The sequence below is a fragment of the Taeniopygia guttata genome, chromosome 2 (assembly GCF_048771995.1).
Source record: "Taeniopygia guttata chromosome 2, bTaeGut7.mat, whole genome shotgun sequence".
NCBI lineage: Eukaryota > Metazoa > Chordata > Aves > Passeriformes > Estrildidae > Taeniopygia > Taeniopygia guttata.
The window spans coordinates 13,042,952-13,062,120 of record NC_133026.1 but is presented as its reverse complement, the minus strand read 5'-3'; positions in this window follow the sequence as shown (position 1 = coordinate 13,062,120).

Below are 19,169 nucleotides of genomic sequence, written 5' to 3'. Positions count from 1 at the left end.
TGTGTCCTTTGTTTCCATGTCATACAGTGTGCTGTGACAGGTTGTCTGAGTATATCCAATTCAGAAAGAAAATGGGTCAGATTTACCAGTGTGCTAGAAGAAATCTAGTATTCAATAGAAGCAGAGCATGTCAAGTGCATGGTTGTGACTGCTATGCTGATGTCTGTGGAAAGCTGAAATAGTACACAAAATTCAGCAGTGTCACTATCTACTTACTGAAGAGCATGCAGAGTTTGTAAGATTATCTGCTATGTTACAGAATTCAGGAGACTGGAGCAGGAGAAAGGAGAAGACACGTGACAGATATTAAAGACCAACAGATTCTGAGTTATCTGCAAAACTGCAATCACAGAGTATATGAAAATGAACATTTTTGAGGGTGTTTCAAAAGAAGTGATAGATAAATTATGAACACTTTGGAGTATCTAGAGAACTTGTAAAAACAGCTTAAAAGGTGGGCTGGAAAGTGGGAGGAAAGCATACATAATCATAAGGGAATTATACAGCCTCCTGGCAAAAATCTCTTGCTTGGTTGGAAAATATCACAGAATTCAAGTGGAAGCAAAATAAACTCTATCAAACAGCAGTTTAATTTAACAGCAACAACAGCAACAGAGAGAAGAATCTAAGCTACTAGAGAGGATATGAGCTGTTTCAGCCATAAGAAAATTATTTTCAAGTCATATTACCAGATCAGTAGTTGTGTGAAAGTTATAGTCCCATATTTTGAATAAAATATCTATCATTAGACTTACAAACCTCTTCTTTAAAGAGAATAAAAATTATAATGAGAGGGATGTCATAATGAAAACAGTCACAAGAATTGCAGGCTATGAAAAAATGGAAAAGAGAAAAATAATATAAAAATAAAAAGAAAATAAAACCAAACTATATGAGTTAATAAGCCAAATCTAAGGTATAGGAAAAGCTGAAGTCTGCCCATGGAGGTGAGTATTGCATTTTGTCTTTAAAAAAGAAAAAATACTCCCTATTACATCCCACCTCTCAAAAAAGCAAGCAAGTTTTAATGTATTTTCTCCATTAAAACAAAACAAAACCAACCAGCCAACCAACCAACCAACCAAAAAAAAAAAAACAAAACCAAAAAAAGTGGCTTTGGAAACCCATTGTTAACAAAGCTTTATAATCTGTGCGGCCTGAAAAAATTAATGCATTATTTCATATTAATTGCTAAACCACTGCGTACCTTCATTTATACAAACACAGTGCTCATGAAAGTACTTAAAGACAGGAGATGCACAAATGCATGGAAAAACAGAAACTGAACTTCAAAAGGAGGTCACTATGACTTTCATCTGAGCGTAGGAATTAGCTGCAAGACTGAGTAAAAAAAATGGTATTAGAATTCAATTAACAATAATGAGAATAATCATTGACACTATATAATTTTAGGAAGTATTTGCCAGTGATTTAAAAGAGGCAAGTCCTTCTAAATCAATGACATTGACAAATGTCAGTAACACATGATCTTACGAGAACAAGCAGCCTCTTCAGAAACAGGATCTGTAAAACCATCCAGTACACACACTGATTTCCTGTCTGCCAGGCATGTGCCAGGTTTGCTAAACAGAAGTGATAACCTCTAGATACTCTTTAGTTCTATAAATAAATTTGTCAGTAGGTGCCTCCTAGTTATATTTATAAAGCACTTGCCAAAGCATTGTACAATGAAAATTTAGCAAATTTCTTGTATTTAGAATGTGACAAGAAGGATTCATCTATACATTCAGATAAAATTTCTCCCATCTGAGGAACTGGAGTGCTTAGATGGCTGACAAGGGCTTGGGATTCAGTTCCCATTGGTATTAGGAGACAAGAAAAATAAGGCAAAGTTGTATGTTGGGAGATGCAACCTTAGTGAGAACGGGACTGTGAACTTGGCAAGAGCTTGTCCAAGCATCCAAAGGATATTGCCTTCCCTCCTGGGCTGTTGTAGAGGGAGGTGAACCAAAGGCATAGGCAACCATCTGAGACCGGGTAACACAAAGTGGCATCCAAAGTTCACAACACCTCTCCAAAATTCACAAAGGTGGACACTGGAGATGGGCCAAAAGCACCATACTCTCTTCTCTGAGTAGCCTTCAGGCTGAGGGCTGTGGTTGCTTACCCAGCCATCTATTCAGCTGCTTCCTGGGACAAGAGCTCTGTCTGGGAATAGCAGGTACATGCGCTGAATTGCTTGGAAATGTAATAAGCAGTTCCTGCCTATTGTATTGCTCTGGGGGTCACCTTTGGCAGAAAACAAGATTCCTCTCACCATCCCTGACCCTACAGGAAGGCTTTACTCCTTGTTGCTGAGGAGGAACTCTGCCTCCAGATGTGAAGGTGTTTTGGTTGGGGTTGTGATATATAAGTAAGTCAGGCTCTTCTGAGTTTTAGCCTTTTCATTCTGTTTTGCCTCTTTATATATATATATATATATATATATTTCTCCAATTAAAAATAAAGATGTTGACCCCTTTCTGGTAAGAATCAAACAACTTCTGCTAACTGATTCACCTGTAATTCCAGGAATTTGCCAGGTCCAAACACATTGAGGACTTCATAGGATTTAGGATTATGATCGTAGAAACTTTTTTAACTGCCTGAAGATTACTCAGCTAAGCTTGGTTCCTACCATAGCTACTAGGGAGATATAGTGACTTTGTAGGGTCACCCTAGAATGACATAAATCATTCTTTCCCATGTCTAACTCTCTCCATTAAGTAGCGGTGACAGGATTACACTTGATGCTGAGTTTACATACTTTAAGATGGCGTGGCATGTTAGCTGACAGGAAAAAAGTGAACAAAACTATAATAATTTCCATTTTCAGACTAAATAATATATATCTCACTTTTACACTGGAATGATCCACCATCTCTGACTTAGAAGGTGATATTACCCAGATTCCTTCTGAGCTAATAGAATTTACTCCAGCTACTGATTTTTAGACAAACCTGGCCTTATAGTAATGCCACTGGTTTTTTTTACATTGCCAACAGAAACATCTCCAGTACTCCCCTCAGTGATTTAACTGGTGGTGGTGATCATCTGCTTTTAGAACTTTCCACTTCAAGACGGTAGAATCTCTTATGCAAATGCTAGATCCCATTTTTTCTCAGGTCCTTTTTTATTGTTGATTTTTTTTACAATGCTCTTTTTGTGGTTTCACTGGGTTTGGTTTTGTTTAGTTAGAACACTTCTCATTTTAGGTCATATTGCAACTAGCACTGTGGTGATAAACTTTCACTGCAAACACATGCAGGCAAGAAAACCCCTGCCCCAGATCTAGTTTACCAGAATAATTTTCACGGAAATTGGTAAGCCATTACATTCAAGGTAAAGTTTTAAAATATATAAGATGGAAGGAAGTTCTCTGCTAAACCATGATTACATTGTTAATATATTTCTCAATGACCTGTCTCCATAAATCACAGTTACTATAAATGCAATGCAAAAAAATCACAAGAAAATAACAATAATTTTGTTATGAAATGAGAAATATGTCATCCATTCTGAAAGAATTTGTCATGCTACTCTAGTTCATAGTGGTATGAATGCAAAGCAACATGCCACAGAGAGGTGCCTCCAGCAATCCCTAACTGGATAGGGAGTGGGACTCTGGTCCCACTTTTTTCATCTGTTGGAGATTGGAGCCCCACACCTGTTAATCTGGCACAAGGTCATACAGGCATTTGCTTTCACTATTCATTTGCTTACAACTGCAAGGTTTCAGACTCAAGGTTCCTGTAAATCACTGTCCAAGCAGCTGGACTCTCTGCACTCTGTTTCTCACTAGATTAATATCTCAGGCACATATATTCATTATATTTGCTCCTATTTCTCAAACTCTCCTTCCTCTACTGTCAGTGTCACCATTAAGTTCTATCTCTCTATAATCTCTATCCTCTCTATAGCTCTATACCTCTTAGCAATATCATCTCTGCCTAGATCTGTAGGTTTCCAGTGGGTCATTACTGGCAGTTTGCAGTCACCTGCTGTCTGCAATGACTTGTGGGATCCCTGCAGTGCTGATTTGGCACCTCTCTAAGTAGCACTGCCATTACTCAGTAGGGATTTTGTACAGTACAAGAACCTATAGACTGGCTGAACCAAAGTATTACAAGAGAGTTTTAAATAGAGTGCAGTCAGTGGGTGCCTGTGGCCTCATTTATTTTTGAAAGACTGTATTGATGTATCTCCTCCTCAGAATTCAAATGGAAATCTGGGAGAAGATCCCTTGAAAGACAAGACAGAGAATGAGGGAGACCCTCTTTACCCCCTACATTAACATTTCAACCTCGCCTCAAGTGCTTAGTACTGAGTTTGAGAACAAGGGAAATGGTGTCCTGAGGCTTCAAGGCACTACTTCGCCTTTGTTCAGACTTAGGCCATCCTGACTACACAGATCACTGTGCTCCTGCACCAAAGGCTCCCTCATGTCCTAAGGAGGTAATAACTTCTCTTCACATCATCACTGTCTCAGGCAGCAGTCATATTGCTAATTGACCTTTGGTGTCTCTGAGTCAGGAGACCATGCTCAAAAAGACACCCGTGCTTACCTCTAAGTGCCTACCTATTCATCATTGGCTAACTGTGGGCTAATGAGCCCTCAAATCTGATGTGTAGTGGCCAACAAACAATGGATAGTACATTATAAGAGCAAGGTTAATAATGTACAACTTGTGATGGATAGAACTAATTGTCTATTTTTTTCTTTTGTAAGGCTCTGTGCAGTATTCATAAAACAACAGCAGGAAAAACCTGAGTGATTTTCAGCATTCAAAAAAGTGAAACTTTCACAGGAAATTGATAATGGATAAAGTTTCCAATGCAGCTCCACATAATGACTTGCCAATTCAAGCCTGCAAAGTTCTGGATTCTAAATGTTTATAGTTTTTCAGTGGGAGTTTTTCCCCCAAGGCAGTCGTTGTCTGAGCTGATAAAAAGTACTGAGGCAGTCAGTCACTTGTCTAGATGGGAACTAAATACACTGACTTTTATTCAGGAGAGATTTATATGTAAGACTTTCTGAAAGTCAGGGAGTATGGGGAAGTAATTTTTGGATGTTCCAGCAGCCTTTGTGAGTCCCAGATCAAATTGCAAGATATACCTTGGTAGATCTGGTCTTAAATATGAATGATCCCAATTTTTTTGGTTCTAGTGGAAGTGAAAGTTTGCAGTCCTTAAAATTCTCATGTTGGTAAACCAAAGAACTAGATGGAACTGAGTTGTATTATGTTTCATGGGTGTACTGCAGGGCAGGGCTTGGGCAGGAGCATGTGCACAAGAGATCAGGCATCAGCATGAATAACCTTGTGCTAACTTCTCTGCACTGCTGCAGAGATTAGAGCAACCAGCCCCTGAGATAAAGCATTTTACACTGATCAGCTGGACTCATTCCTATATAGCTCTGACAAGAGTGTTCAACTCCACATTATAGAATTACAGCTGTGTCTGTTCAGCATCTACAAGTTTTGGCCCTGTCTTGTAGTTGGGTGTTCATTTTGGCAAATGCACACTGAGAGGAAACAAGGAGCTAAAAATATCAGTGATTAGAGCAATCGCTTATATTGTGTTCTCAAACTGAGCACCTTTATTAATCTTTAATAGAGTACAACACAGAAGAAATTAGAAAACTGGTTGTCTGTGGAAATTGTACGACCTCTGAGAAACAGTTAATTTAAAAATGAGGTACAACATGATATTATTGACCATAATAAATATAGCTTTCTTCATTTTTGAGTTGAATTCTCCAGCTAAGTGACTAGAAGTGCAGAGATTCTGTAGATTTCTGTGGTTTTGTATTTACATGTCTGTCATCTGATTTATGAAATGTAAATGTGATTTCAGCTTTTTACTCATGTTGCATAAATCAGCAAGTTTTAGCGTGCCCATTAACTATGAAGAAGCACCAGATCCCAGATTTGATGAAAGACATTCCCTTTTTTTTTTAAATTTGCCCACAAGATATTTCAAGCCATTTCAAAGTTGAATAAAATAACAGATACTACCCAGTGTTTTATTTTCTTTTTTTTTAACTGGATTTGATTAAATTTTATTCATATTTAAGATTACCTGTATTATAACACTGCACTCAGCTCAGAATGTACGATTGTATCAAAATACCAGATATTTGTTGAAAATACAACACACTTTCCAGTAGGAAGTGATAACCTGGATGGCTAACAGATGTCTTGGTGATTATCAGTCCACCTGAGATTCAATTTCAGTGTGCTGACATTCTTGGTGAATCAGTGTCAAGGGAACTAGAAGAATGAAACTTATTTTTTAGTTCTTTGTTCACTTTATTTTTCACTTTATACCATGATACACAGTACAGTGTAGATTCTGTATACAGCAGGATCTAAGAATGAATTTATCATATGGAAAAACTGTGATATCTTTCCTCTTACTAGGTATAGTATTTCTTCATAATATTAGTGTAACATAGAACATAGCAGATTGACAAATATGGAATTCCCATGTGCAAATTGTCTGCTTGTGCCAATCTTACAGTCCAGAAATACAACAGGTTTTGAATAAATTCATTTATCAGCTTCTTAAAGTCAGTGGAAGCCAAAGGTCTGTTTTCTTGAGTGACTTGTGGTGAATATGAAGAGCCCAACTTTTAATCCTTTTCAGAACTCACTAGTAGGCATATCTACAGAAAAAAGGACCTGTTTCAAGTGAAGTGACTCATGGAATTGATTAGCTTAGAAGAGACCTTAAAGATAGTAGATTCAAACTGCAAAAAAACCTCAATACCTCTCCCTGAAAAACATAAAGCAAAAAATAAAAGGTCATAATGGTCCCTGGTCATATAGTTGTCCATTTGTCCATTTCCTTTTTTTTTGTTTCCATGAGACAGTTACTCCAAGAACTGAATTGATGGATACATAAGTGTGAAATGTCATGTGGTTATTTAGAATATTATTTTGTGCCGTTAAGAAAGAGTCTTTTTTAAAGAATAAATGTATCCCCCACCTCCCTGCCCCTGATAAATTGAATGATTTCTTGTTGCTGGGGTTACCTTAAGCAAGCAGTACACCAAGTTCTTTTTGTATCCACCATGTGTATTACATGTACATGTGTGTGTGTGTAAGCTGTTTGTTCTTTCTTTCTTTTTTTTAATTTTTTTTTTATTTTAATGAATAGAAGCTGTGTTGGGAAGGTGGGAGGTCAAAAGTTCACATTTTCCTGAAGAATCATCATGAAAAATGAGTCCATACAGACTGGTGTGGTAAAAAGCTTTATGAATGGTAAAACAGTATTAAAAAGCAACCTGTTGAAAATCTTGTACCATTTTCATAATGTTTCTCTCATATTAAAAATAAACATGGAATATACAGTGTATTATTTTATGTGTGTAATTGAAAATCAGTTTCTCCCTTCCCTAGTTGCTAATCTTGTAGTTGTACAAAAACCTTTGTGTCCCCTCTGGTGGTGATGATAGCCCTGAGGCTATATAAAGATGCAGGAAATATAGGTCCCGGTATAATTTTAGGTGTTACTAATCAAGTGCTGTAAAAGAAACACAGAGCTGTAAGCAGGAATTCTTGCTCTTAAATATGCTTGCTGTTAGCCTTTAAATTAAAAAATCATCTGCATACACTGAAATTGCAGTGAATATATAGTAGAAACACTTTCCCACAAATAAATTTAAGTAAAATAGAACATTTCTAACAACTTGGAGTGATATATATGCATGTACATTAAGAGTAGGGAACCAGCATTAGTTTAATATGGGTTTTGCATGCTACTGTGTATAGTCCAAGTTTAGCAAATATCCCAGCTGAGCTGTCTTTGTATTAGACACTTCCAAGATAGACAACAAGGTATTAGAGCATCTTTGCAATGAGGACTTTCACTCTAATATTACAAATCTAGGAGAATTAAAAAAATTCTGTCCCTTTTCTGAACAGATAGGCAGCAGAGGCACAGAAAGATTAAATTAATTTTTCTAGAATATATTGCAAAAAACATTAGGGTGAATATTATTTTAGCCCTGAATAAACTTGTTTTTATAATAAATTATGATGGTATTTTTTTCATTGATTTCCTCTCAAGACATGATGGGATCTTGTTGCTGTTATTCTGCTGGATCACAAAAGTGTTAGCAACATCCTGGGAACTGGATCTCTGGGAACTGGCTCTAATTCAAAATGTGACCAACCACATTAATATTGACAAGTTTGCTATTGATTTCAGCTCATTTCACATCTATCCTGAACAAATCTTTGGGGTGATATATACAGATATTTTAGAAGGTAGGGTTTAGTCTGGTAACATCTGAGTTTCAGGCACACACCATTTCTTTTCCTGGTTATACCATTTCTCCTGTCATTGTTCCACTGACCAGGTTATTAATTTTTCTAAATGCTAAAATCTGTAATATAGAAAGGCTCTTCAGAACTGATCATTTTAGTCCCCTTTTATTATCAGAGGAGAGACTGTCTTAATACACTCCAGTGTTGCTTTATCCTAAAGTAAATTTTAAAGCTGGACAGCAGAATTTTATCCTTAGAGTAACAACTTCCTCCCCTCAATTAGAAACAGCACACATAGTATCTGATTCAAATATAGATGCCTGAAATACATTATTTGGCCAGTTCACACCTAAGACCTATGAAACCTCTGAAAAGAAAGTCTTATAAAGACAATCCCTAAAAGCTTTGATACAGAGTAAATTTCATGCACTAGGAAGATATCATCTATCTCTTGTTTCTATGGGATAAATGAACCTTTCAATTGTAAAATTCTATCTTCTATGGTGTAACTGAGGAGTGACTGTGATGTCTGCACTGGCCATATTTATGTACATATTCAGTATTTAAATGTCACCTGTGTTATTGATGAATGCTTCACCATGCCATGAGGAGATAGAAACAGTAACTTCCCCGTGGGTTTAAATACTCCAATACTTGAGTATATTAATAAAATGTTACCCTCTAATAACATTCTATAATAACATTCTAATAATATATTGTGTATTCATAAAATAAGATTCCTCTAGCAGTTATAACACTATTCTGGCTATCACCTCTTTTCTCTTATAAAGGTACAAAGAAAAAACATGAGGCCCCATGTCAGGCCAACCTGCACTTTCTAACAATTTGTGCAAGTTGTACAATGATTGTCAAATTGTATAAGACAACAACAGGAATTATTGACCACATGGAAAAGAATAGACTTGAAATACAAGAGCTGCACATTATGTAAAAGTCATACTTTTTGTGTTTAAAGGCTTCACTAATGAACTTTTCTTGAAGCAAAAAGAAATGTCAGCTCTGCCTCTTAGACATCACTGTTAAAGGTCTACTTATTACATTTTGCATATCCAAAACAAATAAAATGGCCTCTCAGGATATACATTGTGGAGAACACTAAATGCTGAAAAAATTGCTGTAAGGGCATGAGAAGGATGCAGACTGGCTGTAGTCCCACTCCCCATTTGTAGCTTATTGCTCTAAAATTTCCATATACTTCCCCTGAGTACAATGAAAAACTGTGTAAAGTGATACTTCTGGCTTTGAATCAACTAACAGCACCAGGGAATTCTTACAATAAAATGCAAGAGGGGAAGCTTATACAATTCAATCACTTTTTCCTTGGAAAAATGGATACATAAAAATATTGCTAGAGGTCTGTCTATAATATTTTCTTGGTATATTTAAACCTTGTTTCAAGACATTAAGCAACTTTGTAAAATGTGGATCTGGGTACTGGCAGGACTGGACATGGTTTAGACATTATTGAAGTTTTTAAAAGGTGTGGTATGCAAGGAGTCCTATGCAGACCTGGATTTTAAGCTGAGGATTTACTAAATACTAATAGCAATACCTTACTAAATACTAACAGCAATACCTTACAGCCAGGCCTTCCAACTGAAAGTTAGAAGTCGTGCTCTATTTATAAAGTTACAGTCCTCAAGAAGTGGACAGCCATAATTAGCTGGATTAAAACCAAAATGTTTTTCCAGAGACAACATGCACACGTACTTAAAGTTAATATTTTTTGTGAATGAAAAAGTCAAGTTCCTGAAACTCATAAACAATCCCCCCTACTCTTTTACTAAACACATAGCAAACCTTATGTGCAATGTCAGAGCCACAAAATTGTTTAGATTTGTTACATTTTTATGCAATGCTTCTGAAGCAAAATGCCTTTAGAGACTGGTCCTGAGGACGTGGACACATCCTCTGGGATGAGTTGCACGCGGTGCAGTTCAGGGCACGCCGTGGGGTGTGCAAAGCTGCACACAGCCCAGCACAGGGGCAGCTCACACATGCCTGCCTGGGGACCTTAGAAAGGTGAGCAATCACTGGACTCCTGCAAAACTAATTAAAGGGAAAAAATGTCCGGTTTAAAAATCTCGTCAGCTGAAATTGAAAAGTGTTTATTTTATCTTACAGACAGAAGATTTAATTTATTGAAATGCACAAAAATAAAGTTCAGATGAATAAGAAAGTCTTCTGTTTCTTCCTGTTTTTTTATTTTTTTGCCATGAGCTCATGAAGATTTGTCTTTCTTATACATCAGAGCAAAATCATATCCCCAATAATTACAAATTAAAATTATGACTTTGTGTCTGTAAAAGAGAAAACAATGGGGCTGCACCCCAGTCTGTGTCAGCAGCCAGCACTGTGCCCCGGGGACCCAGGACTGTATGATGTTTCTTATCCTGAAGAAAATATTTTAGCTTTTTCTGCTACTTTTCCTCTTGATGTTTGATGTTAAACATTTTTGCTGCTCTAATTATCTTTTTCCTTTATACTTATGACCTCAAAATTCTTATGAGTGAGGAGGTTCTTTTGAAGGTACTCAGTTTAAGGGAATTAAGGCTCCTAAAATTCTACATTTTTTATTTGTTTGTTTGTCTACTGGTAAGTAAAACAGAGGATATTTATTGTGAGAGACAGAATTATTAACTGAAAAAAAGACATATGTTGTTTATCAAAATTTTTGAAAAAATTCTCAGATTTGACTTTCTATGCTGGCTGGAACACAATTGTCGCTTTGGTTTAGTTGTTTTTGTTTGTTTGTTGTGTTTTTTGGTGAAAATTCCTAAAATGATGTTGTTTTTGTCATTTTCCAAATGACATAATTTCATATTGTGGAATTTATTGAAAATTATGTGGTTTTGTACGTGCATAAACTACATATACATATATTTGTATGAAAGAGTAATGTAGTATCAAATTCTTATGTTTGGTGTGGGCATTATTTGTGTAGCCATTTGTTTCTTCATTTAAAATTGCAAAGAAAGAGAGAGCTCCAGAAACTTTTGCTTTTATTTTAAAAATGGGTATGAATTGTGACCAGCAACAGATATTCAGATTTATTTATGAAAGACCTAAGATATTAAAAAAATGTGATATTTTAAACCATAAACTAAAAACCCAGCAAAGCATCTTAGAAGACAATGAACAGCAGATGTAAGATTTTATGTTGAGCAAAAGACTTTTAACCTGATGTGAAAAAATGAAAGGAAGTGAGAGCTGGGGGCCACTGCTGGGCACTGGGGGGGTGCTGTGAGCATGGCCAAGGACAGGGCTGCAGGTGCTCACCCCTGTTTGGTTTGAAAAGCCCTGAGCTGCCCCTGAGACTGAGCAACTGGAGAGGAGATTGAATGTAGGGACCTCATCTAAAGTTCAGTGGTGGTGGAAATGAAATATCTGCATCAACATTTGAGCTGAACTCTCACAGAAGGACATTGGTGTGGGGGTGCTGGTACCCAGGGCAGTGGGCATCACTGGGAGGGTCAGAGAAGCACAGTTTAGCCTGGGGCTGGTACTATCAGCTAGACATGACTTAAAAGTTGCTTTCTTTTAAAACTTATTGGAGACACAAAGCTGTTTGGGACGTTTAAGGCTTAATATCTTAAAAGCATAAAACATAATATATATAATTATATTAATACAATTATTATTTTCTAGAGAGTTTAGCCTTTGGTTTGCTAAATTTCACTCTGGAGTCAAAATTTACATCTGAATCATAACCTCTTGAAGATGAGGTTTGTTGGTGGAAACTCTGAGACAAGTTTAACTATATTAGCGACTAATGAGGGATGACCAGAGTAACAGATCTGGCCTCTGTGCAAGCCAATTTTAGAGGGGTTTTTACAGCATTAAATGGGGTTACACTGCATGGAAGCCAGAAGTAATTTTTTTACTCAGCAAACTTTTTAGTCTTCTAATGAAGACTCATTATGTAATGTCCTGGAAAGGTTCCCTCAATTTTCCTAACTAGCGCTTTGAACAAAATAAAATGAGTCCCTATAGAATCCATCTCAGTTTCATACAAGAACCACCTGACATTTTTGTGACAGAATACATTTATTTAAATATCCAGCTTTGTATGGTTAAAGTGGGGTTAAAATGTTTGGAAGTGGACTTTTACTAAGATGTACTTTCTTTAGCAGGCCTATTTCCAAAGGAGATGGTAGACCAATTTTTAGGAGTCCTTGGCTGAAGTTTTGAAATCTCAAAAATATGTGCTTTTGGGGTGGTTTGTTTTTTTTTTTTTTTTTGTAAACTGTAGCAACCAGCTACCAACACTGCATAAGATTATATTATATCATTGGACTTGTTATACAGCTTGAAAATTTAGATTAGTAAAGAAGTAATGAGTATGGAAAAGGCTGCGCAACACATACAAAAACAATGCTAATTTTAATGTCTCAGGTAAAATTGAAAAGGGTCAGCATCTCATGTAGAAGTGTTTGTGTCAAAAGTGCAGAGCACAATCAAGAACAAAGATTCTGGGTCAGTAAAGAGGATGCTTTAAGAGACATTAGCACTGGAGGGAAAACTTGTCAATATGTTAAAGACCAACTAATTAGTAAATACAAGAAATTAGTAGAATTAGGATCAGCTAAACTCAGGCAGTTGCATCAATGTACAGCATACTTTACAGAAGCACTTATGCAATCCTTCCACCTACTGTTTGAGGAGCAGAGATTATTTTGGATTTCTGTGTGCCTGCATATCTCATTTTCTATTGGATTCACCTGTCATGCTTAGTGTTCTGAATATGCAGTACACGCTGGGCAATGTAAGTGTAGTGTTGTTGCCTTATAGGAGGCAATTTTGGTGGTGAAGACAGTGATTTGTCTGACAGAAATATTGGGGTGGCCCAGGGTTTTGAGCTCACAAGGAATTTCAAAACGTTCTACGGAATTTTCACCCAAAAACCAGGCAAAATAGCATTTTCTGCAAATGAGAAACTCTGGACCACATCCAACTAGGAGGGCCCTGAGTAATGTTTATCAGTGACACTACCTTACCTCCATAATAATTAAGATGGATGTTTGCTACTTCATATCACATACATGCTGACCCACGTCTTACCTTTCAAGCAAACAAAGTCACAAGACTGATGCATTGTGAAACTCTTATTACTGACATAGCTCTGATTACCCACAATATCTAGACTTTTTTACTGAAAATGATGGTTTTCAAATATCCTTGGGATTTAGATTTCCATAGTTCAGAAATGCATCATCCTTGCCAATACTGAATGTCATAAGAACATAGCAAAAGTTCTAACTTCCAAACTGTTCAGAAGCCAAACAAAATATTACGGGCAGAAAAAAAACCCAAATCCAAACATAATTATATAGCTGCAGTTCAGATTGTTTGGACTTGGAATGAAACTGCTTGCCCAGTCCTATCAGGGGTCCTTTACAGTTCCAAATCCACGTATGCCTCAAATTTACTATTTCTATTCTATACCAGCCTGCTATTTTCTGCTCAGCTGGTAAGCAAAAGTTACTTTAAATTTTTTTCTTTGGTCTGTACTTATCGTCAACATTCAGACAACAATAACAGCCGGAAGAGTGTGCTAGTCCATCTGCCATTCAGGCAGTCCCTCCAGGAGAGGCCTTCTTTATCTAGGTGGATATTTCAATCTGTTTCAGATATCTACCTAGAAAGAATGTTTCTCAGGCAGACATAAAACAGCAAAAACATCAATTAAAATATCCTAACATTTCTAGAAAATGTTTACGTTCACACAGTTATGATTAAGGTAACTTAGAAAGAAATTTAAAATGTGTATAGAAAAAAGTTCCTCATTTTCATGTGAGCACTTTAAAAAGAGTATAGAGGCAAGGAAGTTATAATTTCATTTCAATTTGAGTTAATCCTCTGATATTGTTTGTATGTATTTAGGTTGAGATTATAAGAGTATTTTAGATGGAGAAAGGGACAATAGGATTCATAGCAGCCTTTAGAACTATCCTAAGCAATTAAAGAAGTGCTTTTTCTAAAGGGGGATCCCTAGAGTTCATATTTCCTGAAGGAACAATATCCTTTTTGGCTGTAGTTCTGCAAATAGTGCAAAGTTAACAGCAACTGTTCCTTCCTTCAAGGACACATTTGTTTGCGTAGGAATAGAAACTGCTACTCCACTGTCTTTTGAGCATCCCCTGGGTCCCCAGGAGGCACTGCATCTTCATGCCTGTGGTTTGGCCATGATGGGTCAATGGCCAGGTGGACTATGGGGTCGAGAAATGTTTTTCTGGGGGGAATTTGTGAAAGAGGAATAGCCAGTGGGGATACTGGGTTAGTAGGGGGAAACCTGAGCCTGTTATGCCAATGATCAGCATGCAAACTGGGGAGAACTGATGCTCATCAGTGTGGGCACCTGTTTGAAGACGAAGATCAGCTCAAGCAGCTGACTGTGTACTGGGGCCAGATGTGTTTGCTGTATATGTCTGCACTGCACTGTGCACTAGGCATGCAAAAGGGAGGAGGATTTTGAGCTGTCATTGTCACCCAATTATCTGTTGCATTTTGCTTTCTCACTAGAAATAGCAGTCTGTCTCTCTTGTCAAACTGAAACGTGCTAAATCAGAAACTAATAATGCAGTGTAATCCAACAAATTATTTATTGTGTAACCTTTGTTTTTGGTGACAAATACAAGAGGACTTATCATGAGTTATGTGAACTGGTGTCTCAGGTATTAATTTAACATAATTCTAGATTACAGAGACTAGTGCCACTGAAAAACACTTTCTCTGAATAAGCATTATGAATCAATAACAGGGAGTGATATCAAAAAAACAAACTAAATACAAATATTATATATTTGGAAATTTATGTAAAGGCTTTTCCTATGTCAGAGAAACCAAAAAATAACCCAAAAAAACCCCCCCACAAGGCACTATATATAAACGTTTATAAATTTGCTCTTTGTTCTATATTGTTAATGATTATCAGAGATTTTTTTCTGATTAGAGAAAAAATGATGGTCCTAGCCCAAATTCAGAACAGGTACAGGTGAAAAGGAAATAACTCAGAAGTTATTTTGCTTGCAGTTTGCAAGATTATTTTTCAATCCTCTCCTGTGCCACAAGGTCTTTTCTTTTGTTTCATTATGAGTGCCTCTTTGGACAAGACTTTTTCCTGTTTTGTACACCATGTCCTGGCTATGGAGCCTCCATTTATAACCCAGCCACAAGAAAACTCCTAGAATCTGAAGCCTGGCTTTGCTCAGCTTTTACCATTGGGACAGTTCTTTTGTGAAAAAGATTCTGCTTTTCATGATCTTGTATTCCATAAATGTATGGGCTTATTTTTTCAATTAGCCTGAAAGAGAATGGGAGAGATATAATTAATTACAAGCAGGTCTGGAATTAGTAGCTGTAATTGGTGTCTTTAAGGAGATTAATATTGGAGGGTGGAAGGGGTGGTGTAGGAAGACCTGTTACTAATATTGCCTGAAATGTCTCATAATAAATATCTTCATGGTATTTCAACTGTTTGGGCTGAACTTTTCCATACTCACTGACTGCCTCTGGCTAAATTCTTTAGAAAAATTTAAACAAAAATAATTTAGCTAAAGAAATCTTCTCTTCATTGGCTGAGCTTGAACTCTTTCCAACTACTAGATATAAACCATATTCCTTGACTTCTGCAGCTGAAGATTCCTGTAGCAATACAGCTTTCTTTGGAAATGATCCTGGTAAAAGGAAACGACACAGGTGATGGCAACAGGGAGGGGTGATTTTGCACCTCTAAAATTCTGACCTACCACATGGATCCACAGATCTCTGGAAGTTAAAGACTGGTGCAACCAGCTCAATGGAACTGCAGCGAATAGAATGCTTGATTATTTTTGTTTTATTTTGTTTTCAAAGTGAAGTAATAGGCATTGATCTACAGATATGATTGTATTCTGCCTGGCCACAAGGAAAAACTGTTTGATTTCAGTCTGACATGGACTGATGTAAAACTTTGATGTATTTGCTAGAGATATTTCTAAGAGAAATACATATTAAAAAAAAAAAGTTAAATTTTTATTTTTGTATTAATTGATCTCTGAAACCTGATTAGTGAAGATATGAGACCAGTAAATGTGGCTTTGTTCTATTTTATCTTGCACCTCTAATAAAAATTTAAAAATCTCTCTGACATTACTCTGCTAGAAGAAATGAAAGTGAGAAACTTCCATACTATTAAAATGGGTCTTCTTTCATGTGCATCTTCTACAAACATTCACAGCTTCTGTGATGGTAGTACCACTTAACCCTATTTTGAAACCTCATTAACCTCTTTCTTGATGCTTGTGAAATGAGATTTGTTAGATACTCCGCTCTTTAAATATTTCTCTTCTGTAAAGCTAAAAGCAAAACAAAATAAAAGCAGAATATAAAGACCTGGAAAACATCTCATCAGCAATGTGCTATTTGTTTTTCAGTAGAGTAAGTGTAGAGTATGGACCTCCTGATTTGTTGTTAATTTAAGATCCACTGATATATCCTCTGTACCAATTCTTTGGTTCTTTTCTTTCAGATAAATGTAATTTTATAGACATTATATTCAAATGTACCATTAAAAGATAAACATGAAAAGAGGTTATAAGATATAACAAAACCCCACAGGATTTAACCCTAAGAATCCAATCCACTGATGATAGATAATTTTCTCAAAATCTGGTTTTCTCTGAAATTAAGTGTTTCCAGTATTAGTTTCGTTTCTCAGCTTCCTTGCCTTTCTCACTGTATGCTTAGAGTCCTGCACCAAAGACTCCATACACATTAGACTTCTTTTTTTCCCCCTCTATTCTATAGGTCTCTAATGGAAAAACAAACAAAACAAGGGCTGAGAAAGTGGATTTTAGAAGCTTGATAGAATTCCAGCCTTCCTATAACAAAAATGTCCATATTTATGGTATACCTAAACAACATCAGACATTCTCAGAGATGCACAGCTTGCTGCTGTTTCACTTCAGGTATGTGTTTTACCACAGTCTCTGTCAGTAGCATGATTAGGTAAAAAGCCCCATTTCTAGAGTGAGCTGACAACAGTTAAATTTAGAATTGGACTTTTGCTTTAAATTTTTAAGTCTATTTTATTGACATATTTTGAAATATGAAGCTCTGCAATGGACTCTCCATGAACACTTTTCCTGGCTAAGTGCTTAGGCAGGACTCCTGATATCCTTGGGAGAACAGGACTTTATTAAATGCCTCTGAAGAGAACTGAATGGTAAATGTGCAACTGCTAGATTTATGGAGCTGCTGGATAAGGAATACTAATTTTTCCTGGTGTTAATATATTTGTGTGATATCCTTCTGAACCATGGCTGAAGTGTGTAGCCTGTACTTTGTGCTCTAGTAGAAGAGCTCATGATGAATGTACAGTCAAATACCCTTAATATTTTGCAGATGCTGTGAACACCAATTATAGAACACTGACTGCAGTGAAGGGGTTAATGATTAATTAAGTATGATGATATGAATTAAGTATCAGCAGGGTCTAGGGTAATTGATGTCAGGTGAATGGGAAACTCCCCAGGATAATGTCAGTGCCAGAGGGAGTGGTGATTAGTGGGGATAAATGCTGGTGTGATCTGCATCTGATGAGGGCAGAGCTGAAATGTTTGTGGGACTGGGCCCAGCTGAGAATAATAAAGGCTTTTCTGTTCCCAACTGAGAATAAAGGAGATTTTGAATCAAAATATGTAAATACAGGTAGAACCCTTTCCATCTTTAGAAAGTGCAACAAGACATATGCTTTTAATACATATCTGGACAAAGCCTTAGAAAGCAAGTCTAAAAGTTCATTGTGAACCATGTAATCCCTGATTTTAAGTAGTTTTAAGAAAGGAAGAAAATTGAGATAGATTATTTTTCTCTGTTCATTTCAAAAAACAATGGAGAATGGTCTTCAAAATACAGATGAAGACTTGGCTGTACTCCCACTTATTTCCTTTGCAAACTAGATTCCACATCTTCTAGTAGACCTTTGTAAATCTTCTTGAGGATTCCAGATGGAAAACACTAGTAAGTATAGTTTTTATTTAGTTTTAGAGACATAAAACTTCCTATTGTTGTAAAGGCAGTCCTAAGAAGGGCTTCTTCAGACTACTCTAGATTATTTTGATCCATTTTCAGAAAAACAGAAAGACTGTTGTGTGCACTGTAAAATGCAATACAGGATTTGTAGTACATAATCACTTAAGGTTGTCTCATAATGTAGGTACTTTACTGAGATTAATTAAGGTTGTGCAAGAAAGCTCAATTACCCCATTACCTAATCTAGATGTGCATGAAAATGCTCTTTATTGAGTAACCTCTTACATTATTCTAGACAGACAACTGTGTGTCTTGTGCAATTATTTTACTTGAATATTTCTTTCCTTCCACACTACCTACAAGGTACCTATAATGGTACCTCTTTACTTATTGTAGGCAAATCCTGTGAACTCTTGATGTGAATCTGGGCCATCACTTTAGTTGACATGCCTACAAGAAAAACAGGCAGAAACTTCCCTGGGATATCAATAAAGGTTTCCTGTGCAGAAATTTGCACAAGTCTGACCAGGTTTGTGGAAAATGAAACCTAAACACCGGTCAGAAAGAAGGAAAGTTAACTTCTACTCTGTGGTTTTCCAATCATAATTTTAGCATGATTGTTGGGTGGCTGGGTGGCTCATTATTTACAGCACACTGCCAGCATATACAGTATCCACTTCTGCTTTATATAGGATGGTATCTTTAAATGTAAAGCAATGGACTATCTGTCATGTTGCTACTTCAGCAGCAGTTGTTCAAAAGTTGAGCTTTAATGCTATATATTAGAAGGGGTTCCAGTTGATTACTGTACATCTGGATAGTGAGCTACGCGTAAAATGTGCAAGTAATAATTAATAATTA